Here is a 12185-nt window from a genome sequence, read left to right as displayed (position 1 = left end):
CCGGGGCGGCGGAGGCGCCTCTGGCCCGCGGCCTCAGAGCGCCGCGGCGGCGCGGGGCTCGGCGCACTCGGCGCACATCTTCCCGGCGGCTCGCTCCGGCTCGGACTGAGCGCCGGGAGCTGAGCTCACGCCGCCGCGCGCCGCCCCGCCCCGTCCCGCCCCGCCCGCCCGCGCCGGCCCCGCCTCCCGCGTTGTTTGTTGCCGTGCGTCCGCCTCAGCCGGAGTGCGGGCCAGGAATGTGACCAGCTCCGCGCTGGCTCTTCCAAGAACGCGCGCTCCCCCTCCCCGGCTCGGTGGCGCTCGGCTACGCCCGGACCGGACTCGGCCAAGCTCGGCTTCGTCCGCCCACGCCTCGCCACGACTCGACTCCGCTCGGGTGGCCCCGGCCAGAGCTCGGCCCCGCTCGGCACTGCTCGGCCCCGCTCGGCCCTACTCGGTCCCGGCTCGGCCCCGCTCGGCCCTACTCGGTCCCGGCTCGGCCCCGCCTTGAGGAGGCCGCTGGAGGCGGCCACAGCGGAGGCTACTGGGGCCCCCCTTCCGGCCGAGACGGCTTCCTGCGCGGCTGCGAAGTCTCCAGTCCTGCTGCCACCACGGTCTTGGGTCCCCCCGAAACCCGCAAAGCCCCTACCACAACCACAGGTCAGCTGAGTGGCGGTCCGCAGTAGACCTGCGTCGCTGCCGCCATACATCCTGGGGTCCCCATCCTACAGAGACACTGGCAAATAACCTCCACTCCTCACCTTGCAGGACGCTCTGACCTCACACCGAGTCCTGGTGCTCTACGGGGCCGGGACGCCGCGAAACACTCCGGGGGTGCACCCATAACAAGGACACCACAAGACAAACCCCAGGTGCCATCCTAACAAGGATGCTACAAAATATTGGGGTCCCCATACCAGAACGTCTCAAAGCACCATACGGTCTCCTCACGACTGAAGTCCCTGTTCCCAAATGATAGGAGCACCACAACACGCGTTCCCGGTCCCTTCATAAGGACACCACAAAACACTCACGCCAGGGTGTTTTCATAACGAGAAAATAGCTCAAAAAACCTAGGTGCCTACACAAGCGGTACCTCACAATGAACCACCCAAGATCTCCCTTGCAGTAGGACAGCCCAAAGTACATCCCATGTTTAGTGAGGATGGCATCTGATAGACAGAACTCCACACCCAAGAACCCAAGAACGACACAGCTAGTATTGCAGAACCTAGGAGCTCCCAGCATGACCTCGGGATGCCAAAACACAAAGGAGGCACAGCTGTGGAAAGTCCTGTCACCGGCAGGCAACATCCTCCCCACAGCATGAACTACGACCCAACCTCTCACCCATGATACAGGCACCAGCAGCTTTTGTCTACTGAATCTGTTCCCTGAGCCTAGTAGCCTACTGACCCTTCTTGGGCCACCCATTAGCTATTAGCTTAGAGAGCAGATCTCTGTGCTGCTCACTCAGGTTGGCAGCTGGTATGATCCTTAGCCTGCAGCCTCCGAGACTAGGAACCAATTATCCATCTGTACATCAGGTACCCAGGTTCCGGCCTGAGTAAGCCACCACTGCCTGCCCCTCCATATACTGGCTGTACAGTGGGATCAAAGTAGGACAGTATTGCAGAGTGACACCCAGAGTAGGTAACACAGCCAAGGGCCTGAGCACAGCGGCTCAAACACAGAGCCTGAAGGACCACTTAAGTCAAGAAGTAGGAACTTTCCCCTAAAAGACCAGGACCCCAAACTGGCCTGGTCATGGACCTTTCCTGATGGGTGAAGTAAGAGGCCCAAACCCAGGCAACCCAGATTATCTTCAGTTTCTTATCTCCTGGATAAGACCTGAACAGACACAAACCAACACACCTAGACACAGCTCCTCGGGGCTGGCCAGGCAACTCTGTGCAAGCCTCAGCTGTCCCTACCTCAAAGAGGGATATGATATTCAAAGTGCAGGGTTCCCTGTGTGAAAACTAGGTAGTTCCCAGTATGGAGACGCAGATCCACTCCTGAACTCTCTATGCCTGCCCAGAAGTGCCCAGGAGACCATCCTTCCTTGTTGGCACAATTCAAACAGCAAGTTTACTCTTCTGACTTCATTCATAATATAGAGTCCCCACTTTTAGTTATCTCTTCTGTCAATACAGAAGACAACTGGGAAGGGATTGAAAAGACGGCTCAGCAGGTAAATGGCTGCCCACAAGCCTGACAATCTGAGAAACGACGGAAAGGGAAAATGGCTCCCAAAACTTGTCTGCTGACTTCCATACATGTGCTGTGGCATGAGCCTCCCTACAACTCAAAAGAAAAAAAATTTTTCAGTATAGTAAAATAAATAGTTGTTTGCTTGTTTGTTTGTTTGTTTTTTAAAGACAGCTGATTATTTCCTTAAGGGAATATTTTAAAAACAAAAGAGACTTAGTTGTGTCCCTAGAGCTAACTTTGCCCACATTTAGACCCCATACAAATTAGTGTTGCATTTTGGGGAGTAACTTCCTTGCACGGGATTGTATTCCGTACAGTTGTAACCCAAAGAAGGAGGCTTAGGCAAGCCTTGAATGAGCTGTGTGTGGTGAAACTCACCTTTAACTCCAGCATTTGGGAGGCAGAAGCAAGCAGACCTCTGTGAGTTCCAGACTAGTCTCACCTACATAGTGAAAGCCATCTCAAAATAAATAAATTAATAATAATAAATAAACAAGGAAATTATGCTCTTTTCTTTTGTGGGGCCCTGGGCTCCAATCTGGCTGGCCTGTGGTCTCAAAGAAGCTATTTGCATCTTGTGGCTATCTCGATTCAAGATGCAAGCCAGGGGCTAGCACTGGCTCCTAGATGCAGAACCCAGTGAAACAGCTGTGGCCAGGTGCCATGTAAAGGACTTGTCCCTAAAGGGGACATATAGGAAGGAGGTAAAGAGCACTAGGAAGCAAGGGGGACTCAGGCCAGCTTCTGTGACTTCCAACCTCAGTGGCCTCAAAGGCTTCCCCTTCATTCAAGATGATGGAGGTTCTAAAGCAGCCCAACCCACAGGGTCAGGGCAGCTGTGACAGACAGAGCTAGCAGGGCTCTGTGCTCTCCGTGAACCCAGCGGAGGGTTCCACCTGCTGTTTCTTCCTTCAACTCCTCCCACAGCTGTGCTGGCCATTACACAGTCCTGCTATGGGCCAGGTCTCCACGTGGATAAAAAGGAGCATCTAGACCACAGGCACAGCATTGGAGTCTGGGTACCTGCCTAGAGGACCTCCAGAATGCAGGCAGGCCCGTCCACCTCACTGACTGGACTTGGCCATGCCGGTGTGCTTGGACAGCTGGCCAACTACTTGTACCTCTTCTATATGAGCACACTTGCTCTTCTCCCTGGGCAAGTGTCAGCTAGGGCCTGGGGGAGACAGGCCTGCCCAGACAGAAGCAGACTCATGAGGGCCTGAGGAGGAGGGTGGGGGTGGGGCTGGCTTTAGACAGAAGACTTCCTAGGGTATGGGTTCCTGGGAGTAAGCGATCAGTTTGGAGACTGGCTGACACCTGCAGGATCGGAGAGAGCCCCAGTCTGCTCCTGTTCTGGGGACTTAGACCCAGCAGGAAGAGCGCTCTGTGAGAGCCAGGACAGCAGCTCCACAGACATCTTCCCACTCAGGACCCGAAGCTTCAGGGCAGGGCAAAGCTCCTGACCCTCACCCACCATCCCTCCTTGGGATGGGAAAAGATCTGTAGCACCCAAGCATAAATTGCCATTATAAACTGTCACTGTTTCAAAGCCTTGACTGTGACTAGATTGAGTGTCTCCTGTGTAATCCTAGCACTTGGGCACTTGAGAGTTGAAAAACCACGAGTTGAGAGATGCAGACTAGCAAAGGAGTTGCAGAGTAAGATTCCATCTCAAAACAAACAAAATCGGGGTTGGGGATTTAGCTCAGTGGTAGAGCGCTTGCCTAGCAAGCACAAGGCCCTGGGTTCGGTCCTCAGCTCTGGAAAGACTTCTGTCTAGTTTAGATGCACTAAAAACAGACACACTAAAGACAGATTTGAGTGTAACTCCTCTGTTTAGAAAGCCAGTCCGGAAAACACAGGTGGGATTCAAGAATGCAGGGGAAGAAAGAGGAGCCAGGTCCCAGGAAGGATAAGGCAAAGCCTTTGACCCACTGGACATCAGCAGTAGGGTCCTTACCTGCAAAGTATTCAGAGCTGCCCACCCAGGGGCAGAGATGGGGGGGGGGAGGACTGGGGGGAGGACTGGAGAGACTGACTCCGCACCGAGAATGTGCAAAGACAACAGAAGCCCATCTTCTATTGGAGGTAGGCACTATTCTTAATGGAATACAGGGCTGCTGGGGAGGTGGCTCAGTTATAAGAAGCTTGCTACATAAACATAAGAACCTAAACTCAGATCCAAACTACCCATGTAAAAATGTCAGCCATTATAGTCCACACCTGCAGTGCCGGGAAATTACAGACAGGAAGAGCCCTGGGACTCCAGGGAAGCTGGCAAGATGGTGTAGCAGGGTGAGGCACTTGCTTGGTAATCTGAGTTTGGGGCCTTACGTGAAAAGAGAGAGCTGGTTTCACAAGTTATCACTTAATCTGCCCTCCACTGTGGCACACTCATGTACAAATGGTACACACACTCACTAAGAAATAAACATAACTTTAAAATCATTTTAAAGATAGTGACCGATTGAGGAAGCTGCCCAACCTTGACTCGTATCCTTCAAAGGTATGTACACACATGTATGCTTACTGACTAATGCATATATATCCACTCATGTTCATGTATTGCCACATACATGTGCAAACACACACACAAATGGAAAGGCGAAAGATGTGGCATGAAAGCAGAAATGAGGCCTGGAGCAGGGACTAGGGACTAATGGGAGGTCGGGAGAGGGGCAGAGAGCAGTGAGGAAGGGGGATGAATGAGAACAAAGGAAGATGACCCGCATGGGAGAACGCTGTAGGGAAGCTCATTACTGTGTATGCTAACTTAAAAATTATTAAAAAGATATCGAGAGAGGAAGGAGGGAAGGAGCTGTGTGGTAATGGACTGGAATCAGTGATTCCCATTGCATCTATGAACATGCTTGCACAAACATAGGCATCCTTCTGGCTCTGTGCGCTGGAGGAGGGGCCCTGAGCATCAGTGAACAAAGCAATGTACAAACCTTTGCTTTCGCATTTCATTCTCCTGAGAAGACCCAGAGCTTGGGGAGAAACACTAAGGAACGGGTGAGTCTGGGACAAGCAAGAGAGAAGACTGCCAGGAATGAAAGGCGTGAGCAGGGACACAGAGGGAGTTTTGGGGCTCCCCTGGACAGATCGGACAGTGTGCTGGTGATAGACGTTAACAGGGTCGGTGGTAATCACAGTGTAAGGTAAGAAACCACAAGTTCACACACATTAATATTTGCTATAACAGTTAAGATCCGCTATTTGCGTATTTAAAAGTATTTCCCCAAAAGCTGTTACAAAGGGAAGAGAGCAATTTCCCAGTAGAGATTCTGGAAGCTCCTATCTTAATTGAGCCACCAGAGTGGAGCCCGTAAGTAATGGGATTTATGAAATACCGGCCCCGCCTGTATGAGTACGACCAGACCTGCAGCCACTTTTCACTTATCTCTGAAGACCCGCAACCTACATCTAACTGTGACAGGTCCTCGGTGATGCAACGTTGCAGCACAGATGTGGGCACCTTCCCCAGAAGCCTCCTCGGAGTCTGTATCGGCATCAGGGCTGCTGCAAGTGGGGAAAGCCAGGAATGGTGAAGGCTGACAAGGGCAAAGAGACAGTCCTTTTGCAGTCTTACATGTGCTCATACCAGGCTGATCTATCTTGTCACAAGAAAAGACATTACTGGGACAGCCAGCGAGCCCTGGATTGGGTCTCAGTCCCCACATGACCTGCTAAGGATATTGAAATTGTCCTTGAGGTATGGTGAAACACCACGCTAGCCACTGGCTGTCAGGAATGATGAACTCCTGTGTTACCCTTTCAGTATTTCTGTAAGTCTGAGATTGTGTCAAAGTACAAACTTTATTGTTAAAAACGTTGGGTAAGGCAGGCCAGCCTGGACTGCAAGGTGAATCCAGCACGGCCAGGGCTACACAGAGAAGCCCTGTCTCAAAAACCTTAAGAACAAGCAAACTAAACACATTAATGAATAAGTTATCCATTCATCCTTGCTGAGTGTGTATAACTACAAAACAAGCTTGAGAGGCTGGAGAAAGTCCTCCCGTGGGCCCTGTGGGAGCAGACAGGACACCGGAGCATGTGCCACAGCTCAGCCAAGTCAGGTCAAGGCTCCCTTCTCAGTCCAAGCACAAGTACACGAAATGTACTAGGAGAGGAGCTAGAGATGAGCGTGGGACCCACTCAAGGTGCGGTTGTAAGAACGAAGTTCATGTCATCAGCAGATCCTACCCATTGAAGAACAGGGTAAAGCCAGCATGGCACAGAGCTGAGGGCGAGTGTCCATTTTGAACCAATAGCTGGGTCTGGGCTTCTGTCAAGACAAGAACTAAGTAAGGGCTGTCTAGTCTGTGAGGACAATCCGCTCAGACTGATATAGAGGACAGAAGCGTCCAAGAAAATGTGGAACCAAACAGGATGGATTTTATCGGCTCAAACTACGTGGAGAGCTTGTTGGGAGATGTAAGAGAGATTACTTGGATCCAGAGAAAACTCAGGAAATTTAAAAAAAGAAAGCAAAGCAAATACTAACTTCAAGAAAAACAAAGAGAAAAATACAAGCATAATTTGCTACTTGGCTCAGCAGTGAATAATATTTATATAGTTATAATGATATAAGTGACTTAACAAGAAATTATGAAATTGTTCCTTTGGGAAGAGAAAAGATAAAGCAAGGTGGCCGAAGAGCACTGGCTAAGAGCCTCATCCTCACTTCGGTGTGGTGGCCCACAGCTTTAATCCCAGCACTCAGGAGGCAGAGGCAGGTGAGGAGTTCCAGGACAGCCAGGGCTACACAGGAAAACCCTGTCTCAAAACAACAACAACACACACACACACACACACACACACACACACACACACACACAGACCCTCATCCTTAGCTACAGCTTGTCTTAGCTACTAGACACAGGACAGAAAGAGACTCATAATTTAGAAATACAGAGAATATAAGACAAAAATATTTGGAAAGATTGAAGGAGGCTGACTCGGGAAACTGCTGGAAGGCAGAGGAGGAAAGCCTGAGAAGAGGCGCATAGTGTGTCTTCAAACTATCCCAACTTTGGGCACTTTTAGATATATATAATAATTTGTTTTATTATTATTGTGTGTGCGCATGCCAAGGCCCACGTGTGGAGGTCAGAGGGCACTTTCAGGAGTCAGGTTTCTCTTTCCACCATGTCTCGGGGATCAAACTCAGGTGATCAGGCTTAGCAGCAAGCTCCTTTAGCCCCAAGTACTCTTGTTGGCTCTGGTGTTCTTTTCATTCCTTCTATGTATCTGCATTTCATTCGTAAAAATTAAATAAACGGGGGCTGGAGATATAGTTCAATAGTGCCTATCTTGTATGAAGCCATGGGTTCAATCCCCAACACCACCAAGAAATATAAATAAATTATTAGGCTGAATGGTGGTGAATTCCTTTAATCCCAGTAGTCAGGAGGCAAAGGCATGCAGATCTCTACGAGTTCAAGGCCAGCCAGGGCTACAAGAGACCCTCTCTCTCTCTCTCTCTCTCTCTCTCTCTCTCTCTCTCTCTTTTAACTTTTATTAATTACACTTTATTCACTCTGTATCCCCCCCCATAAGCTTCCTCCTCTCCTCCCAATCCCACTGTCCCTCACCCTTCTTCACACCTGCCCTTCCCCAAGTCCACTGATAGGGGAGATCCCCCTCTCCTTCCTTCTGATCTTAGTCTATCAGATCTGATCAGGAGTGGCTGCACTGTCATCTTCTACGGCCTGGTAAGGCTGCTCCCCACTCAGGGGGAAGTGATCAAAGAGCAGGCCAATCAGATTATGTCAGAGGCAGTCCCTCTTTTTTTTTTTTTTTTTAAGTGCTAGTATAATAATTTTATAATATTATTAAATACTTTGTATATATACAGGTATACATGCTGTGCTTTTGTAACCCAAGTACATGGAAGGTGGAGGCAGAGGATCAGAAGTTTGAGGCCAGCCTGAGCTGCATGAGACTCTGTATCAAAAAGCCAAAACTTAAACATAAAAACATTAAATTAAAAGGCAATAAAATATTTAAATAAAGAAGAACCCTAACCCTAGGCTAAAAGTAACCCATGACTCAGAGGGTTCAGGACCCTGCAGCCTAACCTGAGTCTGACCCCTGAGACTCACCTGGTGGAAAGAGTGCCAGTTACCAAAAGTTGTCCTCTGACTGTGTGTGCTCTGCTGCTTAGTGCACACGCACACACGCACACACAACATAGATAAGTGCAAGCAGGTGTGGCGGCGCACGCCTGTAGTCCTAGCACTGGGGGGGCAGAGGCAGGCAGCTCTCTGTGAATCGAGGCCAGCCTGGTCTACAAAGGGAGTCCAGGACAGCCAGGGCTACACAGAGAAAACCATAAAAATAAGCAAACTCAACAAATTAAGAAGGAAGATGAGCTCACATTCCCACATAAAAGAACCATAGTTTGGAGCAAGACAAGACATACTGTGAATAAGTCATCTATTAAGGAAGGAATGAAGCTGGGGCCTGGTAGTGTCCTAGCTACTTAGGAAGTAGAGACAGAAAAGCTGAAAGTTCAGGAACTCCATGGGGCTACAGCGTGAGTGAGCTCAGGGACAGTACAGGCAGCATAGTGAAACCCTGCCTCAAAGGAAAAGGTGAGAGGATTTGGAGCACAGCTCAGCAGTAGAGTGTTCCCCCAGTGCATACAAAATTCCATGATTGATCTCCAGAAGTGTGTGGGGCAGGGAGAAGGAGTAAAATGGAAATAATAATTGTTGACAGTTTTTAGATGCATTTTAAAATTGTTTTTTGTGTATGAGTGTTTTGTTTGTGCATCACGTATGTGCCCGTGCCTGCTGAGGTCAGAAAAGGGTGTCAGATCCCATGGACTGGAGTTATCAGACAGCTGGGAGTGGCCTTGTGTGCTTGGAACAGAACCCAGGTCCTCGGCAGCAGCAGGTGCTCTCAACCGCTTAGCTAACTCTCCACAAAATGCTTTACACTGAAATCAACCACTATCAGTGTTCTGACAAAATTGACATGGTCCTTGATTTTCTGCCAGTGTGGTGCTAGGGACCATGCTCAGGGTGCAGAGTGCTAGACATGCATTCCAGCACTGAGAAACGACCCCAGTCTGGCACTTAGAAATTAAAACTTTCATGTTACATACAAAACACAAGAAAGTGGGTTTTGTAGAATGAAGGAACCATAGGTATTTAAAATTTTCTTCTTTGTGCAAATCTGCATTTCCTAGTTTTCTAAAGAAGATACGTTTGTCTTTGTTGATCTCTGTTGTTTCTCTCTAAGCCATTGTAGCCAGGGGAGTGTCCCTCAGTGGGCATGTTGGCACGCTCAGCCACACTGCCCATACAGTCGTTTGTTCTGAGTGGTCCAGGCGCGTGCTTGCCTGCCCTAGGACAGTCCTAGCACCTGAGCACACTTGCAGTCACTGTGACTACCAGCACCCCACAGGCAAGTTGATCTGCCTCCAACACACAGGAAGTGAGAACAGAGGGCTTGTCCTCGGGCTATACCTGTGGGTCATCCTGTATTTGTGATCTTTGGGAAGCCGGCGGTGAGCCCAGCACAGTGCAGCAGGGGCTAGCCCCACAGCCGCTGACCACCTAGGTCAGCACCAGGCCCTGCTCCTGCCGTCTCCAGCTGATCCGTCCTGCAACCTCTCATCCCTGACGTCCTGCGGGTGGAAAGAAAGAAAAGAGTGCCTACATCACTGCCCACCCAGAGAGGGCCACCGTGGGTCGGCAGCCTCTGAGGCCAGTCTCCGGAGCCCAGAGGCCCAGGACGTAGGATGCAGAGGCAGGGTGAGCTCTTGGACCTTCTCTTAAGACCCCTGGCCCCATTTGCCCAACACGGAGTTCTAAGTCTGAGGGTATGGAGCAGGAATGAGGGTGCTCCCATCCTGAGCAGCTTGGGGCCTGGAGCTGAGGATGTGTCCAAAGTGTACGGACAGCCAGCAGGCCACTCCTGGCCTTTGCCAGACTCGGGGAGCCCACACTGAGCCCGGAGGAGAACATACGCGCATCTACTCTACAGCCCCACCAAAGCCTCCTAGACCCTGTCCCCCGGAGCACGCTGTGCCACTCTGGAATGCGCACCTAGCTGGCAATAGCCTGCCTTAGGCTCCAGACACACCGTGCTGATCACAGCACAGCCGCCTCATGCCCACGGCCTGCAGCGCTCTGCCTGGCCTGAGCCCTAAGGCTAACGCTGCGGTCATGAGCAGCTGACGGGTTCATGTGTAAAACATGAGGGCAGAAGCTCAGGGGCTGCAGGGCAGAGGGGGCAGGGATCGGGGCGGCAGCAGTACAGCCCTAGCGCCCCTGGGCTCCCTTCGCTGTCCCTTTGCCTGACACATGGGCGTCAGTGGCACTGTCATTGTCACATAAAGGTTCAAGAGTTACGGTCGCTTCTCAGTGCCTCTCCCTGGGTTGGGAACAGTGATAGAACCTCCTGTGCCACAAGGCCAGGAGCCCTGGTGCCAGATCATTTCACCTCGAGGCTCAAAGGTAGTGTTAGTCCGTACAGCACCCTGAGCACCTGGGGACACTATCTGCTAAGGGATAAGCTGTAAGTCCAGGTTCGTGCAGGGCCAAGAGCGTGCAGGCCAGGGGTATGTCCAGGGTCAGCCCCTAGGGCCTGGAGAACCCCACTGCAAGCTCCAACATGCCTGCTGTGCCTCCCAGCAACCAGGCCTTGAGGTCTGGCTTCCTCTCACACAGAGGGGGTCAGCCCTCACGAGGGCCCCAGCCCTTTCCTCTCCTCCTCCTCGCTTTTCCCCATAGTGGGTAGGCTGAGCACTTCAGTCAGCCCCAGTCCCTTTCCGCTTTCCTCCTTCAGGCCTTTGTAAAGCAGGGCCTAAGACCCTCCCCAGGCTGAACGTGTGACTACCCAGGCTGATGCCCCGGGCTCCTCATGGCTGGTGTACTCTCTCTCTGCCTCTGTTGTTGGGGTCTGCTGGCTGTCCAAGCTGTGAGCAGACAGGAGCCTCTCACTCCATCTTAGGGAGTTATTCAGTGTCCCGGCAGAAGTTGCTAAAGTACAGCCTGCTCTGAGAGAACAGTCCTGTGTGGCTAATGAGGAATTCTCTGAGCCCAGCCCCAAGAAAGGATCAGTGACCCCCAGCATAGCCACATGACGTACCCTCCATCTTTGGACCTAAAACCTCTCTGAGAGGATGACCACCAGCTACAGGTCTTGGAATCCAGGCCCAGCAGCAAGCAACTGCCCTGCTTCAGGACACTATGTGTAGAAGAGGGTCAGGAGGCAGAGCTCTGCTGTCTGCAACCCACCACAGCCTCCAAAACTTCTCCAGGGAGGGCCCCGGGTAACTCAGGAGGAACCCCTTTCTCTGAATCATGGTCCTCTGGCACCAGGCTAGAGGGGACAGCAGGGAGGACTTGGGTCTGTGACTGCCTGGTGATCAGCCATCATGGCCACCTGACACACCCTACCTCCCGGGGCCTGCCAGAATGCCAGCACCTCACCCCTTTCAGGCCCGGGGCCTTTGGGCCCCCATAAGAACTCAGCTTGAATCCCCATTGCCCCTGAACCCCTGGATTGGCACAGCCTCCATGTCCCTGTACAGGCCCCAGGCCCCTCTCTCCTAGAAGCAGGGCCTCCTTGTAAATCTGAGCCACACTTGGTTCCTGAGCAGGCCCCCTCCCGCCAGCCCGCCCTCGTGCCGTCATTTCTGGCAGGCCCTTGCAGTGAGCTCACGCATTACATAAGGCATTCGAGCTATTTCTTGGGGGAACAGCTCCCCCTTCGTGGGGCTCCATTTACCCTCATCCTCCTCAACCACCAACTGCCAAGCCAAGGGAGGTCTGGGCATGAAAGGACAGACCCTGTTCAGGGAAGGAGCCGCTCCTGCTCCTGCCTAAGCATCCCTCCCCCCACACACACACCAGAAAACAATAGTATTTGCACAAGGGACACAGGAGCCCAGATGCCCAGGACAGGGCACCTCAGGGAGCTCAGGGCAGATATGCTGAAGAAGGAAGGAAGGAGGGAGGAGGGAGGAGGGAAGG

This window comes from Psammomys obesus, unplaced genomic scaffold (genome assembly GCF_907164565.1).
Source record: "Psammomys obesus unplaced genomic scaffold, mPsaObe1.curated_primary_1811, whole genome shotgun sequence".
NCBI classification, from domain to species: Eukaryota; Metazoa; Chordata; class Mammalia; order Rodentia; family Muridae; genus Psammomys; species Psammomys obesus.
The sequence above is the reverse complement of the archived record's forward strand: the minus strand, read 5'-3'. Positions refer to the sequence as shown.